The sequence below is a fragment of the Castanea sativa genome, chromosome 8 (genome assembly GCF_040712315.1).
Source record: "Castanea sativa cultivar Marrone di Chiusa Pesio chromosome 8, ASM4071231v1".
In the NCBI taxonomy this organism is placed as follows: Eukaryota; Viridiplantae; Streptophyta; class Magnoliopsida; order Fagales; family Fagaceae; genus Castanea; species Castanea sativa.
In genome coordinates this window covers 13,667,033-13,681,390 of record NC_134020.1, presented here as the reverse complement: position 1 = coordinate 13,681,390, position 14,358 = coordinate 13,667,033, and the positions used below count along the sequence as shown (strand labels likewise).

The 14,358-nt window shown below is 29.9% G+C and overlaps 2 long non-coding RNA genes across 3 annotated transcripts; both read right to left on the bottom strand.

Annotated features, from left to right (window-relative positions):
* Window positions 1–944: 944 nt before the first annotated feature.
* LOC142605537 (uncharacterized) lies at window positions 945–4,297 on the bottom strand. Of its 2 annotated transcripts, XR_012839076.1 has the most exons (4): window positions 4,233–4,297; window positions 4,018–4,101; window positions 2,237–2,634; window positions 945–1,099 (listed from the first exon to the last, which is right to left on the bottom strand). It is a non-coding gene; the product is annotated as an uncharacterized LOC142605537 (long non-coding RNA). The 2 variants fall into 2 exon arrangements; XR_012839075.1 differs by lacking the exon at window positions 4,233–4,297 and having other exon boundaries at window positions 4,018–4,153.
* A 6,831-nt stretch (window positions 4,298–11,128) lies between these two features.
* LOC142607120 (uncharacterized) lies at window positions 11,129–13,782 on the bottom strand. Its single transcript, XR_012839240.1, has 3 exons — window positions 13,629–13,782; window positions 12,772–12,830; window positions 11,129–11,233 (listed from the first exon to the last, which is right to left on the bottom strand). It is a non-coding gene; the product is annotated as an uncharacterized LOC142607120 (long non-coding RNA).
* Between the last annotated feature and the right edge of the window lie 576 nt (window positions 13,783–14,358).

Here is a 14,358-nt window from a genome sequence, read left to right as displayed (position 1 = left end):
TTTTTTTGTTGGCACTTAATGACTAGATAGGTGATGAAGGTGATCAAAATGATCATTTTTGAAAATGAAATCAAACTTGATGAACCAAAATGAAAAACCTCAAAATTAAGAAAAAATGAAAAAGAACACAAACTAAATGGTTTAGAGTGTAATTTACTCAATTGAAGATTTTTGTCATCGTCTTGTTTATTTATTTATTTTTTCCCTCCCTTCTTTATGGAATACTTTTGTCATTCTTGTAAGCGTTAGATTTTGTTTAAAGTGGCTTAAAGTGTATTCAATAGTTAGACCATTTTGGATATACACCACTGTTAGTTTCTTTAAAATCTTTTTTCCTCTTCCCGTATGTGTGTGTTAAATACTTAGTATTCTAAAAAAAAAAAGTATTAGATTTTGTTGATAGTTTTAGTTATAGGTTTTTATAGCTAAACCTATTTTATATCTCTTGATAATTCCAGATTAAAAAGGAAATAAAGCATGTGAAAAATTTATTTACATGTTTCAAATTAATTTTGATGGCTTTCTAGAAGTGTTATGGGTCGACCGCCAAGAGGCTTATAGTCCTTTGAGCATTTTATAGTGTTTCTAATGGGCATATATAAATTCAAAATCTCCCTTCCACCTTCTATCAAATATATATATTTTTAAATGTTAGGGTCGAAACTCAAATTTATTTAACAAAGGAGTGAAAGATTTCGGTGATGGAGTCAGCCATTATTAAATAACTAGCTTATAACCCGTGCAAATGCACGGGATTTTTATAATTGTGCTGGTTGTTTGTTTATAGCATCATCAAAAGTATACTTCTTTTCTTATATAACATCATCAAAAGTAAATAATACTTCATCATAATAATTTATATTAACATAATTTGAATAACGGGAAAAGATTAAACTTATAGCAGAAGAAAAACAAAAACCTTTCTTCATAACAGCATAAAAATTTAGATTCATAACTCAAAATAACATTTATAATCCTAAAATAAACCAAAAGTCAAATAGTTTAACCATTTGTTTATGGACTTCATGCTTTCTCTGTTAAAAGTCTTTATGGTTCTAATAATGTAAGCAACCAAGCCATTGAGGATCTTTTTGCAGACCTGGACATATCAGAAGATTCAGAACAAAATGTTAATGTTAAATAGATTCCAAATGAAGATCACATACAAATGCGAAATTAGTTCTACCATCTAAAATCTAGATCACGTGAATGAGCATTAAATAGCTCTTATTATTTCTTTTTCCTTTCAACATGTCTAATAAAAATTTCTAAATCGAAATTTTACTTAAAAACAAAATCCAATAAAAAAAAAAAGGAAAGTATCTATTAGAATATAATCATATTTTTCTTATCTTTTAATAAGGTGTTGCCAAATTTCCATGGAAGATCTGAGAGTGAAAAAAAGAAAAATTTGGTAAAAACCCAAGTGGAAGATACTAAAATTGATAAGGGTAATGTATATGTATGTTCAGCTGTTTACCAATTGTAAGGTGTCTACCTACTACCATTAAAAAAATTAATAATAATAAAAATAAATAAATTGTTTTCCTTATTTAAGTAGACAAATAAAATGTAGATTACATTATTAAAAAAAAAAGGACACTTTAATTGACACTAAAACATAAAATAAAAATGTTAATGCTTTAAATAAGGAATTTGTATGACAAATATGAAATGAAACTTTCATGAAACTTTTTTCTTAAATTATGGCTCTTAAAACAGCATGCGATAGTACAATTGCCTAAGCAAAAGACCACAAATGTCTTCTTTCTCATCATTCATAAATGTAAACAGTGGGACAATTTGCAAATCACATCTTCCATCAATCACCTACTGCATAAGTTACTTGATTTTCTCTTTCAATGTTTTAGAGTATTTAAGCTCCAACATTGGAGAAGATAAATCATATAAGAATAAGAAATAAATTTACCTATTTGAGGCCTATAGTGAACACCTATGCAATGATAAGTATGTTAAATTGTTTTTTATTTATTTTAAATATGGACTATTTCAAAATTTAGAATGGATTACAAAATAACTATATAATCCATTTAGGACACGTTCATTTAATAGAATTTCATAATTAGATATTAATGTTGGGTAAATATTGAAAAATTCTAAGTTTAATGTAGGTTGTTCATCTAACTATATGACACACTATATACCAACACCAAATTGCAAAGTGTGCTTGAAACTGTCAAATTACTAATGGAGTAAGTTATTGATGCGCACATACCTCAATCTTGGAATTAGTATTAGCAAGCCTTCATTTAATGCACGAAACAAATATCATTTTGAAAAGACTCAACTTCAGCCACAGCACATCTATGAGGGTGCTTCGGGTCTCTTAACTGATTACCAGCACCTCATGACAGCACAAACAACTTGAGCATCCTCTGTTTCTCTATTGTATCCCATTGCTGCATATTTTTTCTTTTTTCATGGCCCCTACCTTGTTGAATACAGACCTGTGTTTTACTATCTGGGGGTCCACTGTTCCATTTTGTAACTCAACTTGTAGTATTTCTGCTATCTTAATAAAGCTTTATATCTTTGATCTCAAAAAAAAAAAAAAAAAAAAACCCTTGCTTTTGAAAAGAAAACCTTCTCCACATTAATATCTGCCTTTGCACTCTGTAGAACATATTCTTTTGGTATGAGTAGAACATTATGAATAAAATTTCAATGTAAAATTGTAGATTAGATCTTGATAACATAAATCAAATTACATAATTGTATCATCTCAAAACGCATCAAAATTTAGCCAAAATGCATTATATTTATATGTTTATTGCATAAGGTAGTTGCTTTAACTTATAGGATAAACATGGTTCAAATTCCCCTCTCCATTGTTGTAAAGAAGTTTCCCAATTATATTTTTTGAGAACCTATATAAAGTTAGACTTTTACATTCAAAATTAAAAGCTTTAATTCTAACTTATCATCAAACATAATCATAGGCACTAAACATGGTAATTGCAAATTAAAAATACAAAAACATATCAATAGCTTTGACAATACAATTACCAAAAAATCGATAGTATTGAAAACAAATTCAAAGAAAGAGAACAAGTTTTAAATCCACTTTTTTTTTGGAAAACTTAAAGCCCAAACTTATATCAAATGAAATACATAAATTTGCTAAAAATAAAATCCTATCTACCAATGAAGTAATATGAGATCTTGTAGCATACATCAACAATTAGAAGATTTAACAGTTGTAGCCAATAGTGGAATTTAGAGTTTCTTTTACAAATTGAGGTGATCACTATTCAAAGAAAGAGAATAGTTTTTCACCTCTCATTTTGGTAATAATTAAAACCCAAACTTTTACCAAATGAAAACCATAAAGTCAAAAAAAGAAAATCCTATCCACCAATGAAAACAGAAAGAAAACGGGTACTGACTTTGTAATAAGCATCATCAACAACAATGATGATGAAGGCACAAAAAAAGAGAATATAAAACATGCTTAGATTAACAACTTTATGTGTTATATCATACATTTACCGACAGTAAATTATGACAAAGTACCGTACCTCCTCTATCAAAGTTAGCCGTTGATTGCATATGAGTAACTTGCATGCAAAATTTCCTTAGCAACCGAAAAGAATAGAGGATTTTAGTCAATTTGAGATGACTAATCTCCTCAACAAGAGAAAAGAGATAGTGTTGGTTTAAATTTTCTAATGATCTTTATTTCAACACGTCTCCATATAAAATACAGCCAAGGTATGGATTACATCCAATTGAAAATAGTTCAAACAGCAAACTAACTAGAATTAAAATAGCCAAAAAAATTGGTTAATGATATAATAAAATCCTAATGAGTAATGACAACCAACATAATCACCTAATCTATTCTACAAAATAGAATGAGTTTATTTCAAATCCAACTACTGCTAATTAAAGGTTCAATTCCCCAATTCACTCTATAATAGTAAAGGAGAAGAAGATTAAGAAATAAAATCCAAAGCAGTACAACTGAAAGGGAAAAAATAAAGAAATCAGTTTTACCGGTAGTGATTTCGCTGGCTGACCAGTGGTGGCAGGCTAGTGAAGGCAGGCCTCTGTTCTTTCTCATCAAGCGTCACTGGGTTTCTTCCCACAGAGGAAAAAGAGCATAACAATAAAAGGGAAAATTTGAAGAGAAGAAACAGTATATAAGAAGGCAGATAAACAGCTTACATACTGGCGTGGGTATTTAAAAGTTAACATTCGTAAAAACTTACCTTTCAAAATTTTTGGTACTCGTTCTAATGCAATGCCTCAATCACTATGATCTGTGAACTGCAGCCTATGTATCGCAACTGCAAGGGAAAAAAATTATATTTTATTTTAATTTTTTAATAAAAAGCACTCAAATAACTTGACAAAAACGAACAAAGAGAACATCAGAAACAAAAACATAGAAAGAAGGAATGAAATAAATACCAATTGTAAAAAAAACAACATAAATAAAAAGTCATGCATGTTGATTTTAAACAAATACCCAAAACGAATGCAACCCAAATAGGCAAAAACAAAATATGAAACTGAAATTCATGAAAGCAAAGGAACAAAACCCAGAAACTGAAAATTCCTAATAACACAATTTGATACAAACCCATAAACTAAAAATTCCTAATAACAATTCATTTAAAATTTGATCTTCTAGGTAGTTTCCCTGATTTCAAATCCCTAAATTAACAGCAAACCTAAGGAAGACAATAGGGTAAGAGATTAAACCAAATCTAACCCGTCTATCAACATAAATTAAACAAAACTACTCCTAACCGAAAAACCTAAATCATAACCGATCAAACCAAAATACCCGAATCATAAATAACGCCCAAATGATTCTCCCAAAAAAAACCCCAATTTGCAAAATTAAAAACAGAACTTATGGGCAGAGGCCCTAATGGTGATGACAGAACTGGTTATTCAAACTTACCGTCTCTCTATCGTCCTTTCTCCTTCTGTATCGGCTGATTCCAAACGGTTATTAAAAGAATTTTCGTACGATGTAACGATCATTCTCTTGTGACTCTAATCTGACTTGATGGCAGAAATCTAAGTGGGCAAGTTTTCTATTGCAGAAAGGAAACAGAACATGAGGCAAACTGCAAAGCAAATCGGCAAGGAAGGGTTTTTCTTTTGGCCGGCTTGTGTTTAACGAATGGAAACAGCGGATGCTTTTTTTGTCTAACGTTTGGTTTGAGCCTTTTATTTATTTTTATTTATAATGGGATGCTTTCAAACGGTGTTGTAGAAGTAAAAGTTAAAATTTTAAGGTTATTGAAATGATGCAACGTGGCAAGGTTTAAAAAGACAACCATTGTAACGTACGACTAATTTTTTTAAAAAACTGTATACGTGTCTGAATTTTAAATAGGCAGTTATCCTATTTGTCAACACGTCCTTAAATGCAGGAACCAATTTTCTCTCAGCTTCGTCTATTATATATATATATAGATATAGATATTGTATATCCATTTTTTTTCCCCTCCTTTATAGTTGTGACTATTATTCTCGATTTTTATTAGGATCATTAGATATACTTTAGGGTCTAAGCAGTAACTTTAAGTCTTTTATTATATTTAAAAATTAATTAATAATATTTATTTAAATTTATATATTAGACATTTGTTTAATTTTAAATATTTTTATTTTTTAAAAACTTTTCGAGATGCAAAATCACTAATTAAGATGTTATATTTATATTTTGCTAATATTTAATTTTTAATTTTTAATATTACTACTCCACTTATTCTTCTTTTGACATAATTGATCTTATGTAATATTTTATTAATTAACTTTGTTGATACCGTATTTTGTCCAGCCCAAATTCACACGTCAAAACAAAGACAAAAAATCCAAAAATAATGACAAAAGGTGCAAAATTACAAATTCTAAAGCTAAAAAGGGTAAAAAAAAAAAAAATACATGATTGGATACTGGATCAAAGGGTCAAAACATTTAAAAACCCATTTTTTAGCAATTAAGGCCAAAACCCTAACTGGTATGGTCCAAACGTTGACTTTTGATCCAACCGTAATTGTGTTGAATTTGGATTGTCTCATAGGGTATATTTTCCCATAGAAATGATGGTTTACAAGCCAAAATCGGGGTTAAAACGGATGAGATATCACCAAAATATCAAAAACCCTAATAAAAATCTCACTTTAAAAAAAAAAGAGGAAAAACAAGAAGTTTTTGTCCTGACTTCGTACAGCAAACTGTATTGATTGGGCAAGAACTGGAGTGATCAGGCTGAGCCATCTTGAAGAACAAGGTCTTGACTACTTTTCATAAAAAGGGCTTGATGATATCTGCCTTGGATTTGAAGATACAAATTTTAAGGAAAATTGTCATGGAATTTTTCAACACTGCGTCACCTTCCATCCAAGAGATATATCTTGACGACCATAGCTCCAAATGTTACAAGGTTAGAACCATTGAAGACTAAACATCCAAAGCTTTCCAAGAATATAAAGTTTAAATAAAATGGAGGTTGAAAAGGCTTTCAAACAGCTGCATAAAGTTCGGACTAGAATACAAGAAAAAGACAAAATAACTTGATGATGTGGCAAAAATGGGAGGCTAGCTAAAGTGTAACATAGCTAAAGTGTAACATGTTACACTCAGCTAGCCGCCCCTTGCCTTGGGCGGCTAGCTAAGTGTAACATGTTACATTTTAGCTAGCCTCCCAAGTTTAACACTCTCGTATAAATACCCTCTATTTTTTGTAAAAACATATGAAAAAAAAGGGAGAGAAAATAGGAAGAAAAATAGAAAAATAGAGTGGAGAAATTCTAGAAAAAGTTTCTTTTCCTTCTCTTTAGGAAACCCATCACAAAAAAAAAAAAAAAAAAAAAAAAGCCTGTTCCATCTTTACTTGTAATCTTTTGTGGGTAAGCTTGTAGAGATTGGATAGTTTTTCCATAACTATAACCATCCCATTTTTGATCTCTCCTGTAAACATCATCCATTTAGATATAAGAAGCTCGTTTATTTATCTTGTCTCTTTATCTTATCTACTTTAAGGTCCTATATTGTTGTGTAAATATCTCTCTTTATCTTTATGTCCATATATTATTATTGCTTGTTTGTGATATTGTGTTTGTTTCCCTAGATGGGTATTGGACCATCTTCTGGACTCTATATGGGAAGTACCCTTAGGGGCAAGAAATCCCATTCCATCTAGGCATATAGGGATTTTATTTATCTGTGCTTTAAATTTATGTCATTTAAATTTCTGTGCTTTGATTTGTATGTTATTTAAATTTAAGCTCTTTACTTTCATGTTATTTAGATTTCAACACTTTACTTCCTTTCTCTATTTTTCTACACTTTATCCTTGCTCCTTTACTTTTTTATTATCTCTAAAGTTTCCATAAAATAAAGTTGCTTGGGTAAAAGGAAATCCTTTACATACTTTTCTAAGGAAATGCTTTTCAAAATAAAATTTCTTCTTTCCCCTTTTTCTAAGAAAAATGTTCTTTTCTATAAAAAAATCTAAAAAAAAAAGGTGTTTTCTTTTAAAACTTTCTTTCAAAAAATGCCTTTGTTTTTTTTTTTTCCCAAATAAAAAATGACATCTTTTCCTAAATTTTTTTTTTTAAAAAATGTCTTCTCTTTGTTCCAAAATCCGAAAATGGTGAGTTAAAAAAAAAGTTTTCTACAAAATAATACTTTTACCACGTTGGAAAGATGTTTTTACCATGTTCAAAAATGCATTGAAAAAAATGCTTTGTCATCTCCTTTTCTAAAATCCGAAAAAATTACTTTCAAATAAATAAAATACTTTCAAAAATAATGTTTTTACCACGTTAGAAAATGCTTTCAAAAAAAGGCTTGATTTTCCTTTCCAAATCCAAAAAAAAAAATCGTTTCCAAATAAAAATGTTTTGCAAAGATGTTTTTATCACGTTGGAGTTTCTTCCAATTAGAAAAAAAATCTTTTGAACAAGTAAAGCCCTTTAAAAAAAAAAAAAAAAAAACTTGTCTTTGCATAACAATTGTGGCACCTTTTTTTCTTAAAAAGACTTAAAAAAAAAAAAAAAAACTTGTTTTGCAATTGCAACCTTGCTTATTCAAAATGAACTTTTCTAAAAAAATGTGTCCCTGTTTTTACTCTTCCTTTCAAACGATAATAAAAAAGTTATCGTTGTAAATCTTGTTCATACATTTTGATTTCAAACTTTTTCTTAGATTTGTTTTGTTAAAGATTTGTATCCATGGTTCATTTTCTTGAACCATTGAACACCAATCAAGCTTTACATTGCCCCTCCTATTTCTTTGGTACTAACGTATTTTATTGGTCATCTTTTTGCATGATAATAAACTAGTTGCTAACCCGTGCGGGAAAGTTCTTAGAAATACTAAAATTTTCCAATTAAGAAGTGGTCAATTCAGTAAAGTTCTTAGAAATACTAAAATTTTCCAATTAAGGAGTGGTCAATACAGTGAGAAAATGAATGTCATGATTAATGTTTTTGGAGGGTTGAGAGAAATTTAGTTAAGATAAATGGACCTTTTTGCTATGGATTTTAAGGAATAAGTCACACAAATGGTTAATTACGACACTAATATTCAAAGGAATACACATAATTCATTAGAATGTAAAGGATTTGAGTTGGTGAGCCAAGTTGTGTGTGTGTGTGTGTGTGTATAGTGATCTCGTCTCATATTTCTTAGTCTACCGACAAAATTCTGAAAAATAATATGATGTTTAAACATTGGTTATTGCCTGCACAACAGAAAGGGTAAAATTTCAAATCAAAATATTACATATCACATCTAAAAGAAACACTAATAAAAAGTAAAAATATACAACATGCACTAATCACAAAAATTTATAATATTTGAAAAGTTTTGCAAATCAACTCAACAAAATCTTATTAAATTGGTTAGAGGCAGCTTCACTAACTATATTTTATCAATATAAATAACCATCTTCATAAGACTTTTTCTTAAATTATCATACTAAATATGAGAAAATAGGTGCAAGCATATTGTTGTTGACTTTACACTGTATCCCAAACAATTTCTCTTGGATTGCTTCGTTCTTCTCTCTGGCTTTATAGCTAAAGCTCCCCCATCATAACGTTCCTGCATTGTAAAACTTTGCAGACAAAGGCAGAATCACTCCACCTTTGTTTATCTCTCAATAATTAAGATAGATAGCTACAGAATTTTCATTTTCTACTTTTGCAGCCCCTAAAAAAAGTTTTCCTGATTTTATCAAAAGCTTGCCTGCCATTAGTATTAAAATTCTTAGTATATACATCATTAGCATAGATACAAATTAATCCAAGAGTAGCCTTGTTTTAAAAAGGCCATAAAGCTCAAATATCACCAGCAACCAAATAAATGAAATTATTGCTCAGTACTAACAGTAAAATTCTCATTAATATAGTGCAATATAGAACAAATGTAGATTTTATAAAAATATCCTATAATACATATACAATATATCTTACTCCCATATTCATGTGCTAAATGGTTTTGCTTTAATATATAACATAATAAGGATTTGTGTCAACACTAATATGCTACAAACCTAATGTAGATTTTGCTCTCATATATTTTGTGCCTTAGTGAAAAAATTCACAAAAGTCCCATCCAGTAGTTTAGGCTATTGTTTCCATGTTTTGAACAACAGAACTTGATATTTATTGAAAAAGGAATGAAATAAAAAAAAGTTAAAAATCACAAAATGAAGAACCAAAAATCAAGAACATAGAGGGAGATTGTTGGAAGTAGAATTAACGAACCTCGCATGAATTGTGAAGAGTCAATTGGTAAGATTTTAGACTCGATTAGAAAGGAAGCAACTCTAAAAGTTGAAGCTCGCCAAGCTCTCTTGCATTGTTTTTGTACCTCTTGGGGTAGGGATACCAAGGGTTTTACTGGATGAGCAGCTAATAGACCAAACAAATCGGCCCGTATTTCAACCATCAATAACACACCCAAAATGCCAAAAATCTAAATAGATTAAAATGGATGATGGCAAAAGAACTTAACAATTTATTTAAAACTGCTGAAAATGTTATAGGAGTTCCAAAACTGCTAAAGTTTGTCATAGTCAACAAATTTTATATACCTAATGGAAACCCTTACTTGGTTCTTCATCTCAAACACTTATAAAATTAATCTATTCAGCTTAGGCAAAGAAATGTTAATGAACAGCCCACATTAAATTATGTATTTGTATGATTCTAATTCATATAGTCTATAACTTATCAAAAAAATTTCAATCGAGTCAAAGAATTAAAAAAAGATGTAAAAAATCAGGGAGAGATTATAGGCATTGGTTGGGCACATCCTCAAAAGCATATACAATTGAGAAAGAAATCATCACTTCTGAATCAAGCACAATCCTTAATAATGAAAATATCATGAGACCTAAGATGTAAACCTTTTTTTTTCCCTTTAGTCCCAAAGTCAACAAATTTATATTAAATATTTAAAAAACAAAAAACAAAACAAACAAAAAGAAATGAAAGATATAATACTCGTTTCCAAACTTTTCAAGGGCTTTAGGTAATTGCTCATACTTATACTCCATCTCCACCTCTACCCCTACTTTCTCCACCACTCCTGCACCTTCTAAAATACCAAAATAACCTAACTCAAATTCTTATTCACCAGGGGCAAAGATAGTATTTGCAAGAGACACAATTGAATTGTTATGTTTTGGTTCAATGTGTAATGCCATCACTGAGCACTATCTTTGTGAAAAATAATAATCATGAATCTGAGTTCGAGGATAATCCAATAATAGCCTAAACAAACAGTTTTGTGTACCTAAAAATAATAAGCAAAAATATTCAACCATTATTAGAACAATTAAAAACCAAAAAAAGACAAATTTCTTTCAAACTAAATAATTAGCCTTTTGGAATTGTAGTAGACAAAGACGTAATAGGAAAAGCCTTCTAGAAACTAATTATAAATCAAAACCTTAATTAAAACCAAATGTATTTCATAAGAAAAAAGTAATTAATTACCACTAACTCCCAGAAATCTATAAAATATTTAGAACCTTATTGTTAAGCTTTGACTAAATGAACACAATTTGAAAACCAATGTGCCAAATTGGATACAAAAACCACAAATTCAAGTTGTAACTTATCTGACCTGAAATTGCCGAGACATTTTGTGCAGTCCAAGCATGTAATTGTTCATTAACAATAGCTACATCTTGTGCAGTCCAGGCATCTTAAAAGTACACAACTCACATCTTGTGCTATTTGCTAAGACATGAGAAATACAAAAGAAGTTGATCAAGAACGCTTAACCCCCAATATCAAAAGAATGAAAATTAGACAATCTTAAGCTAAACTATGATTTTTCAATCAAATGAATGCAATGGTAATAATTATAAAGAAAGAGAGGTAAACATTGGGTTATTGTCAGAACAAAACCTTGTCTTGTAGGTAAACCTATCAAATGTATGTGATAGCCATATACACATTAACTATTCACCTGATATTCCTAATAAATGAAATATAAATTCTAAACTTAAACTAACCCTATGACAATTCTTAATTCATGCAATCAAAAAATTTTGCTGGCACCTTAAGTAATCAACAAATTTATTTTATTCTATTAACATAAACAAATTTTGAGCTCCTTTAAAGCTACATCTTTTCTTCTAAATGAAAATCCAAATCAAAAATTTTTTATTCCCCTAGAACATGAAATTTATTCCTCCATTGAGTCGTTTAATATTCCTCAAAATGGAAAGTCATAATTCTCAGATATATCCATAGAAGGAGTTGATAAAAACTCTCTAAACCCAGCATATTATCTAGTCTATTGTCAACTGGATAGAGATATATTCTCCTAGAGATCAAGGATATGATGAAAAGGGCAAACTATTATCAAATTTAAGGGAAAAGAAAATGAACTTCATAACCACCTTATGCAAAACTAAAATGAACATTTTTTTTCTTAATGAAAATATAGTGGCATGATCCTAAGAAGGGATAGTCATGCATAATTTAAATGATAAGCTACATCTTGAAAATGCAGAAAATAACCCTCTTACTAATTAGCCAAAAAGGTCATATCACCAAGTTTTAAGGTACTAAGGTGGTACTACATATGCATAAAGATAAAAGCGTTGTCAATAAAATCATTTGGAGTACAAATATAATAGCAATCTATTAACCACTATTCAATTGGAAAAACTAAAAGTTGTTTTGGGATTTTAACCAAACAATCTAGACTTAAGGAGAATCTACCAATTAGGAACAGCTACCACATCAGATTCAGATCCAAATCCCATTGATGTAAAGTTGTTTTGCTTCATCAAGCTAATTTCTTCTTCATCAACTGCTTTCGTTATATATTTTTTGTAACAGAATTTTATCTATAATGAAAACATACAAACTTTTAAAATACAAAGACAAAGGAAAAGGTACAATGGAATAAAAAAGTGAAGTAACAGACTTTAGATAAAATAAGACAGACATTAGTTATCTTATGATTGGCACACCCTAGAGGATCATTGTGATTAAAAAAGAAATAAATGTTTTTGTTTAAGATGTTTGCCTTAGAACTCAGTGCTAGACCCTTTCTTTGGTGGATATTGGTGATATCATGGTGCAATTTTTATTATGCTTATATTAAGCCTGCTGCGGATAGTAATTAATTTGTTATCCAAAATATCTGTTCATTTCTTTATTGTTACTATTATTATTCCAGAAAGTATGCTTCAAACATGGATGAAACTCTTTCCCACAAGAATTCGATATATTTTGAAGAAAAATAGCCTTTTACCTTCCATGGCCTTAGGGTGTTATCTTTAGAAGCAGCAGCCACAATGATACCTTCAACACCTGTATATAGAGAACAACTTTAACATTGATAGTGTAAAGAAGTAGAGTCACTGAAACATTTACCATTTGAAAGAAATAGATACAGGTGAACAAAGAATATATTGAAAAAAAATATCTTCAGAAACTAAGTAGGATTAAAAAATGAAAATTATTACTAAATTGCTTCAGACATACAAAGTTAAAAAATTCAAGCCATATAGGTCCCAAGTTCAAGTGAAACAGTTATTTTTGGGAAGTAACAATGGGGCAAAAAATACCCTTTGTTTATCTCAAATTTAGGCTTCTTATAAACTTCCTTTTCCTCTTTTTCTAACAAAGACAGCACCACCTTAACAAAAAACAGTTCCCATGAATCCAAATTCCTAAGCAAATATAAATATCCCCATAAGCAGAGCACTCAACAATAGAAGAATAGGACTGCTATATTAATAGAAAATATTTTCCTCAAAGTGAAAGCTTATTTGTAAAAATTCAGTGAACCCTTCACATTGAAGTTAAGATTCAAAATAACTTTCAGTAAGGATGGAAAGTTTTCTATTAGATTTTTTACCTTGTACTTCCTAAGTGATGGAAAGTTTGGTTTAGGTATTTTTACAAACACTTCGGGGAGCAAATAACACAGTCACCACTTGTAGTACAACTTTGAAAAATACAAATGGATAAATAGTTACTAAGTATTTAACATCTAACCACTGTAATTTATCACACACACAATGAAGTATACAAAAAATTTTCAATACCAAAGCAATATAAACAAAGAGAAAGTTAGAAAAACACAGAAAGGACACGGACACTTACAATGTGGTTCATGTGGGCATGAGAGATGCAAAGGAAGTCTTGTTGCACCACCTGCTAGGGACAATGACCAATATTGAAAGCCAAATTGAGAGTATGCAAACTTATGGAGGTTTTGTGGCCTGCGATTGACAGATCCTTCACCAATAACTTTGTTTTAAATTCATAACACTCTCAGCTTTGCGACTTAATCGAGGAGAACAATGCACCATCTAATAAATACACATAATTTAGTAAATTGACACAAAATTAAAATAGAAAGGAAGGAAAAATCCACATTAAACAGAGGGTCAAGAAGGACAATAAATAAATAAAATTTACTAAAATTAACAACAATTTATAGCATAATAACATATTACCAGTAAATTTTATTTATTTCAATCAACCTAAACAAATAAAGAGCAATAAAATTATGGTATATAACACCAATAGCCTAGAGGTTAGAGGTCAGTTCGTGTTTTGTGTTTTTCAGGGAAAAGATGGAGAGGCTGAGAGAGAGTTGAAGAAGAAGCATATATCTTCGATTTTGCACAGATTCAAGCTTATCAAAATACCTAAGTTAAAGAAAATCAAACCAAATCCAAATACCTAAATCTAAGATAACAAAAATTATATTGAATACAACACAAATACCTGCATTGGTAGCGGCTTTGGCGGTATATGACAGTGGTGGGAGGTTGGCACTTTTTGCCACTGAAGGAGTGAGAGAGTGCCCATGGGCTAGGGTTTAGGG